Source organism: Nelumbo lutea, chromosome 7, assembly GCF_056320005.1.
Source record: "Nelumbo lutea isolate HS-2025 chromosome 7, American lotus-T2T, whole genome shotgun sequence".
NCBI lineage: Eukaryota > Viridiplantae > Streptophyta > Magnoliopsida > Proteales > Nelumbonaceae > Nelumbo > Nelumbo lutea.
Window position 1 is genome coordinate 12267858 of NC_142690.1, and position 8624 is coordinate 12276481.

Genomic DNA, 8624 nt, shown 5'->3' on the forward strand with positions numbered 1-8624 from the left:
CATGTACTTGGGATGAGAATGGCTGCAAGCATAACTAAAATGTACAACAGGAAGCTCCCCATATTCCCCATGTGAAGGCCTCGATCACCCTCGTTTCTCACCAAGAGTTCCACAACCATTGGCTATATATATATATATATAGATAGATAGATTGATTGATAGATAAAGCCGGCTGGGTGCAGCAGTTTTTCTATCTTTTTGATGAATTGATTTCATTATAAGAGGACGGATAAGAAAGAGCAAAAGACACCCAAATATTACACTTGATTTTCTAAGATTGCACATGACATTTATCTTGCTTTTTTTAATCCTGGTGATATATATATATATATATATATGAACATTTCAAGTCAAAGTTGTAGGCTCTAAACAGTATTATAAGACAGACCGAATTGAATGGTTGAACCAATGGCTGAGTGATCCAGTGATTCTCTGGGTTCGCAGATTAAATGAGCTCGGATTTCCTCCTTAGAGAATCCTCTCCTCATCCTCTTCACAGAATGCTTTTCATACCCACCTCGCAGCACTTGCATCCGTGCAGAGGAGCATTCTGTGAGGAAATCTGAATTTGGTTTAAATAATGGTTTTCAATTTTCATGATTTGAATGAACCAACTGTCGGATAAACCGATAAAACAATGACCGAGTGAGCATTCCTGTTACGAGTCGGGATTTGCTCCTTACAATATATTTGAATTGCATTGAGAATATCTCCTATACTTGTATATCCTTGTATGTTTATATGTTTATGTAACTAACTAACTGTGAGGTCGGTATAAGGAGCGCGTGCACGTAATTACCCCTTTAGAGGGTTCTTCAGGCTCAGGCTTCTGCTTTTCGGTTTTGCTGCGAGTAATGCCTAGTGAAAAATCCGAAAATCCAAACTGACCATTGTTTATTTTCCATTTATATAGTTTTTAGGGAGATTCTTTTATTGACTTCTCTAAAGCGGGTACGCATCTGCCCCCCACACAGACTTGTCCCCCAAAAACGTCCCACCAAACCTAGGCGTGACGCATGTCATGACACACATGCACTAGGATGACTTGTGCGGTCTTTATTTCTCGCCGTTGTTATCACGTCTGTTAATTCCTTCTTGCCCAAAAGTGTTTATTCTCCCATTCTGGGTATTCTTTCTCCTATTCTACTGTGAACCGAAACCCCTGGCGCTCCCTTTCATAACCCACCCACCGGAGTTAAACTCTTTCGAGTTACGTTCCGTCGACCGACGCCGACGGCCATACAAACGGAGAGAGAAAGAGTATTAAGAATCATTGTTGTAAAATCAATAATAATTTGATAATTTCACAGTAGAAGCAATTCAAAGTAGATGATTTAATAGATACAAAAGAAATTTAAGAAAAAAAATTACAGATGATGAATACGAACAAAATTAATGAACCCAAGAGATTAATTTCTTTTATTTTTTTCCTGGGTCTTAATCTTTATTTTCGTAAGTTTGAATTAAACCCTCAACTCCACGAATACGGAGTGGTGGTCGCAGGTCGCCACCTTAATCAGCACGCTTTGAGAATGGCCTCTGCATGTTCCTACACTACCTGCCATGCCTAGTTCACATGGCGGTCCTCCGTAAGGCTTGCACCAACAGCGAACCTGATCATGTAAACACCCCCAACCACCGCATGCGTCATGTATATGCGCCCAGCCGAATTGATCGACTCCAGCAACTTATGGTTGATCTCATTTGCACATTCCAACTCCGTCGATTGCCTCAGCGTCTCATCCTCATGATCCTTCACCAGCGGCGGTAGCAGCCAGAAGCATACCATCGCGAAATTCCTCGGCACCAAAGTCTCAAACCTCTTGTCCATGGTTACCTTCTCTTCGAAGTGCTTAGCCATTTTCACGTGGGTCCGAAGGAAATTTCTTAGGTTGGCCACACCATAGCTCCGAAGCACCATCCAAAGCTTCATGGCTCGGAATCAACGACTGAGGGCTATTTGCCAGTCTTTGTAGTCTATCACTTGCTCGGAATCAACGACTGGTTGACAGGGCCTTAACAAGGGCACTAGGGTCCTTGACCCAAAGGTAGCAGCAATCGAGAGTGGTGAAGAACCTCTTGTGTGCATTGGAAGTGAACGAGTCTGCATCCTCTACCCCATCGATGAAGTGTCTGAACTCAGGACATATGCATGCACTTCCAGCGTATGCTAAGTTGATGTGAAGTTGATGTGAACCCAAACTCCATACTCTTTGGCCACTGCGCATAGAGGAGCAATTGGGTCGATGGCTGTCAACGATGTAATACTGACAGTAGCAAAGAGGAATAATGGGATGAGCCCAGCTTGTATATCTGCTTGGATTGCAGAACGAAGAGACTCGGGGGCCAGCCCATATGAAGTGGCCTTACTCGTTGCAACGGCACGGAAGTTGTTTGGAAAGATCCCTACAATCTAGACAGCTTTCTGGAGTGCACAATGGGTTTGATCTGATCCATAAACCACCAACTTCCCTATGTTCTCCCTACCAATTCTGGAGTGCACAATGGGTCTGATCTGGATTGCAAAGCCAATCCATGACTATGCACTCCAGTTCTGTGGCCGCCGCCGACGACATCCAATTGAACCCAACGACATTAAATCCAGTTCTAAGCATTTCGCCGAGAAAACCAGCGACGCTACCACTGGAAGGGAAGTAAGCGTAGTAGTTAGAGGGTGCCGAGAAAACCAGCGACGCTTACTTCCCTCCATTACAGAATACTTACCTTCCCGTCGTTTGTATGGCCATCGGCGTCGGCCGGCGGAACTCGAAAGATTTTATCTTCGATGGGTGGGTTACGAAAGGGGGGGCCAAGTGTTTCAGTTTACAGTAGAATAGGAGAAAGAATACCCAGGGAGTAGAAACCCTTTTGGGTGAGAAGGAATTGGCGGACATGATACAAAGGGCGTGAAATAGAGACCGCACGAGTCATCCTAGTGCGCGTGTGTCATGACACGTATCGCGCCTAGGTTTCGTGGGACGTTTTGGGGGGAAGTCTGTGGGGGTCAGATGCGAACCCCTCTAAAGCAGTTTAGTTTAGCCAATGGAACCTCTTCTTTTTGTGTATTGGAATCGTTTTGTAGTCTGTTAAGGGTTCATGGGCCCTATGGAATTGGACTTCATGCACCTTTTCAATGTGACAGCAGCCCAAGACCAAGAGAATAAAATTGCAAATGTTTTAGCAATTTAGGAAGAATACGAACTTGGAGACAAAGATAAGACATTTATGCTGAAAGTCTAAATGGATAGAACAAGGGTTTGATACATGAACTTGGAACCAAATTCGAGATCATGGATTTGGAAGTTAACCCTTATAATATTTAAAATGTTTTCTAGAGTGGAAATTGGCAAGGATCTAGCTCCAGTGGGTGAGCAAACATGTATTTGCTCTTCTAATCATCCCTCAAATCCACCGACGACGGTGCTTTCATTTGAAAACCAGAAGTTTTCATTTGAATTCTAATAATATAGGGCCGTTTGGCAAGTTTCATTGAGCTTTTGCATGAAAATCTAAGCAGCCCGAATCTAGTTTGATAGATACATATATTTTCGTTCGTCTTTCTATGTCTTTCTCCGCGAGAATAAACGTGAAAGACGCAAAAAGTTTCATTTGTAGTTTTCCAAAATCAGCCCAAAATGAGCTTCTCGCGTCTTTTTGGTGCTCCGGATTTTGGTGGCGGGATCTTCTGCGAACCAAACAGGAATAGACCAAAAATCGATCTTCTCGGCTTGTAAACAGCCGAAAGACCGCACAGAAAGATGTACCAAACAGGCCCTTAGTATCCATTTATTGGCTCAGGCCCATCTCCAGTGATAATTGGTTGTTCTCTAAAGAGTAAATTGAGTCAGATGGACCTCTCTTTGTGAATGATTATGTGTTATATAACTTATATTAGAAAAATATAAAAGGTGCAAGAGATTTATATATATACAAGGATTGGCCCATTAAGGTTAAATTCCTTATTTTAAGAAATTATTTTCTTTTTGTAGTTAAAGTGCACCTATTAATGTTGTTCGATCCGAGGTGTTCTAAATCGAGGATACAATTAGATAATCCTACCAACTGGACAAGACCGAGCTGGAATGACGAAACCACACACTGAAATCTGCAACCAAGAGAAAGGTCAAAGGCTTAAGGAGTTATTCCCTAGGTAGGTACTTTGACACTCAAGTTAGTTGGGTAGAAAAAGAGGTAACCGGGCTAAGAATGTTGAAATAATGTTAGTCCAGGCCAAAGAAATGTTCAAAGTGCGTTCTTCCAAAAGTCTCTTACCTCCAGCAGAGGATACCTATTTATAGTTGGGTGTACGTTTTCTATAAGGATAGGGCTTTCGGGGTTGGGATGAGGTTGTCCGTCGAAGTCTTTGGGAGGTTTCCTCTTCTCGACGAAGTTTGCTTCCTTGTCCATGCAGGACACTCCTTCTTAGTCATGCTCTTCCATCACATGTGATGCTGACATGGCTAGAGAGAGAGGATGTTCGTGAAGGTTACCATGTGACATCCTTGGCCAGCTCAACCATCACCCGAACACCACTCCCCTAGTTCTGAAGTCGAGGAGTGTAGTGCTTGGCCGCAACTAGGCGTGGAAGAGTTTTGCAGTCTTGGGTTAAGGAACTTTAATTTCTTCGAGTTGACTGGCTCAAAGTAAAGCCAATTTACTAGGCGAAATAGCCGATTCAACACTCGTGACATTTCTAAAATGGGTCGGCATGCGCAACGTTTCATCTTCCCGAGGTTACGCACGTGCAGAGTGCGGCATTGAATTGGCGTCGTTGATCTGAACCATTGGTTACCTTTAGAACTGCAGTAAATGAATAATCAGAAACAAACCTATCTTTCATTGCAGGGAATAGAGCAGGGTGCATGTGAGTGAGACCCACTGGCCATGTCATAGAAATCATATGGTTCCACAAGTTTGATTATGTACTTATTGTTGGATTTTAATCTCATAAGAGAATAAATCCAATGGGTTTGATTGGTCAATTACATGAGAAATTGCACCTGCACACTTGGTTGAAAAATCAATTTTCTCTTATAAAAAAAAAAAACCCAAGTTTTGAACTTGTCCCACATTGGATAATTACAATGTTTGTTTTCAGTATTTTAATAGGAGTTGATTTATACTCTTTAAATTAGTAGAGGAGAGTATGGGATTCGATACCGTGCAATGCACGCGCAGGCGTGTGCGCGTGTGTGTGTAGCGCAGTGAGGCGCTTTAGAGGCGCACTTTACTCGCACCCGCGTGGCTCGCGATGGGCGGCTCTGGTTTTGGTGCGTTGATGACTGTTGATCACCGTTGATGATATCAACAGTCACGATTCGATCGGGTGTGATCAATAGGCACAATTCAAAGTTAACAGTCACCAACTGTTAACAACTTTTTAAACAGTCACAATGTTTGAAATTGTGACTGTTCAATGTGTCTTTTCTAAACTAGCACCTAACTTTTCCTCATACATCTTCACAAATTATTTAAGGAGCATGAATCAGATTCCAAAACACACAATTTCGAAATTCACTATCTCTCTCTCTCTCAGTCCGGTCTGCTACAGTCTCATAAAAGGTTTCTTTGGAGACTCTTCAACTTTGCTTGTTGCAGATTCTCGCCCAAGGCTCTGTTGTATCCTGTGAACGAATTTGCCTATAACCCAACAGCAAACTTAGTAAAACTGAGTGGGGGCAAATAACGTTCTAAAGACAGTGTCTTCATACACGCCTCAGAGTTTCTCCTCCAAAGTTACAGTGACCCCATCTTCTCCAACACTTATTTTAGATGGATGTCCAGTGACCATCTCAACCATTGGGTAAGGATCTGCTACCAACAAAGCCCTCCCAACAGTCCACTGCATCAACCCAGGTTCCACAAGTTTGTCGTAGCCCATTCCCCAACCCAGGTCTCCACTATGCTTGAATTAGAGTTGTTGAGCCTGAACTCTCTAATAGGCACAAAACTTATAGTATATCACCCTTCATAAAGTTAAACAAAATAAGCTAATTTTCCAAGTAAGGTAAAGGTACCCTACACTTTGAGAGTACTACACTTAAAGGGCCTCAAATTTCGCTTGCAACAATAAGGTACCCTGCACTTTCAGAAATCAACACTCGAGTCCTGTTAATCGACGCTATGGTGAATGATAAATTTACTGAAATGCCCATTCCTGGTTTGCGTTGTTGAAAAAATTAAATTGCAAAATGATTGAAATGGGCATGGTTAATTACAGATCACCATGTTGTTTTCGAGCATGGTTAATTACAGATCACCATGTGGTTAATTACGAGCATGGTTTTAGAGACTCGATAAAGTAGAGGGCGGAGTGGTTTCAAATAAATATGTCAAGGGTAATTTTGGGGTTTTCTAAAAGAAAAGGTTACAAACCATGGTTTTAGAGATTCAATACAGTAGAGACAAAGTGGTTAAAATAATATCCAAAGGGTATTTTTGGAAATTTTGAATGTTTCAAGGTGCACATGACATCACATGCTCCAGATAATGCTAAAGGCTGGACTTTAGTGTTGATTTCTAAAAGTATTGTTGTCCCAAGTGAAAATTGAGGCCCTTAAGTGTCACTACATATTGGAGTCATTTGGCTGTGTAAGCTTTTCGGGTCTCCATTTGTAATGGATTTTATGAGTTAAACATAACTACTTATTGATCAAATTATTTTACTAATGACCCATCCTTCAAGATTTGCAAATCCATTTCAGTTTTGATAAAAGCTGACTCAGGCTCCAAAATTCTTCTGTGGTGTGTCTGGTTTAAAAGAAAAGGTAGCGAAACCTATACAACAAGAATGATGTGGCCATCTGGTTCAAACGGACAATTAGTTTTGATTTAAAAAATAAAAAATGGCCAAAACCATTATTTAGATCGATATGTCAATGGTTTGACTGCTCGGGTCAATGGATTATTGACCAAATCAATGATTTTTAACCTAAAAACTGTTTTAGGGTGAAACAGAATCTATTGCCTAAATGGTTCTTGAGTCAATTGGTCTGAGCATCTAGTCCGGTCTAGTTTTCAAAACCATGATCTATGATAGCTCACTCAATTGAAGAGTGGGTGATGTATTGGCTGTAATTTATAAATTTAAAAATTTTGAAATTTGAAAATATGTTACAAACAGATATGTACAGGAGACAGATTCGTAATAGACTCCTGGAAAAGTTGATAAGGTTCCGAGAGTTTTGATTGTTCAAGTATTTTGGGTGGGTACATAGGATGAATCCTTGCCACGAGTTTTGTAGGCCAGACTGTGGGCCTGAGCATTGGTGTAATTTTCTTCAACAGCCCCAACTCATTCACGTTCTTGAATTTAATCAATCTTAGTTGCACAACATGGAGTAACTCTCACCACAATGAAAAGAATTTACAAACTTGAAAAGTTTATAATACATGGACAATGTAATAGACTAAAATAGGTAATAATTACTGAGAGATTAATTGGCCTAATTTTGAACTTACTTTAACTGAATATTTTGCAAAACCTAGTAAAATAATTATCCCAGAAATACGATGTGAAAATTTTGTTTAAAACTCGGGACTCTCTTATTCTAAGTCTTGTTTATATGCTTCTTTATAGTTGTCTTCTGCTTGTTTTGTCGGTTTTGTATCTAGTTCTCAGTTTTGTTTTTTCTGCTGCTTAGTAGTTTTCTTCTAAATGTTTTTTTTTTCTTATTCTCTAGTATTGTCGATTTTGTATCTAGTACTCGATGATTAATTTGTATTTGGCCTGTATGTTTGGATCAGGAAGAGTGCAAATACAAATATGTTTTAATGCAAAACTTTGTATTAATCATTCCTAAACCTCATATATATTTGAAGTGTATTCTTCTCAAACAGAGCCTTAATCAAGGTATGAGCACCAAGTGAAAAAAAAATTAAAAAAGAAAACATTGTTGACTAAAGAAATCCATATGGAATGGAACCACTTTGGTTTGAATCAATGTTCAAAATTTTGCTATGTACCAGTTCATGTATCAGCTAATATGTATCGTATCTTTAAGGGGTTAGCATGCGAAATGCTACAAAATCTTTTGCATCATATCTTTTCATTGTGCCGACCTAGTATCGTGACTATATCGGGATGTATGGGGGCCATATCAGGGGTGTATGGGGGAACATCAAGGTGTATCAATTGATACAATATGACTTTTCTATGGGTGATAAACAAATTAAAAACGTTTGAGAAAAAAGGCTTCTAACTCTCTCTAAAAGCCTTATTTTTCTCCTAAACTCACCAAATCATCCCTACGCATTCTTTGGTTGCAAGATCTTTAAAAAAAAATCCAAAAACAACCTCCAAAATATAAGATTTTTGAAGTTTTTTCAACTTTTTTTCAGAAATTGCAAAAATAGGTTTTTTTTCAATTTATTTGATAATACGTTGCAATATTTTGTATTTGTTTTGGGGTAAATCTCTTAAACTTCCCCTACTGTTTAGTTAATTGACACATGGTACCCCTACTGTTTAGCTATTGTCTTGCGGTACCCTTAAGTTTTTTGACAACTGACTAGCTTTGCCCCTGCCATTAATATCCATTAATGTTCCATTGACCCCACATGTGACCCCACGTGATGTATAATTTTTTTCAAAACCCAATTTTGCTCTTCGTTCCTCTCCCTTC

The 8624-nt window shown here is 40.0% G+C and overlaps 1 pseudogene; it reads right to left on the bottom strand.

Moving 5' to 3' along the window:
* Positions 1 to 1299: 1299 nt before the first annotated feature.
* LOC148845135 (tyrosine decarboxylase-like) lies at positions 1300 to 2931 on the bottom strand (annotated as a pseudogene).
* Positions 2932 to 8624: the final 5693 nt, after the last annotated feature.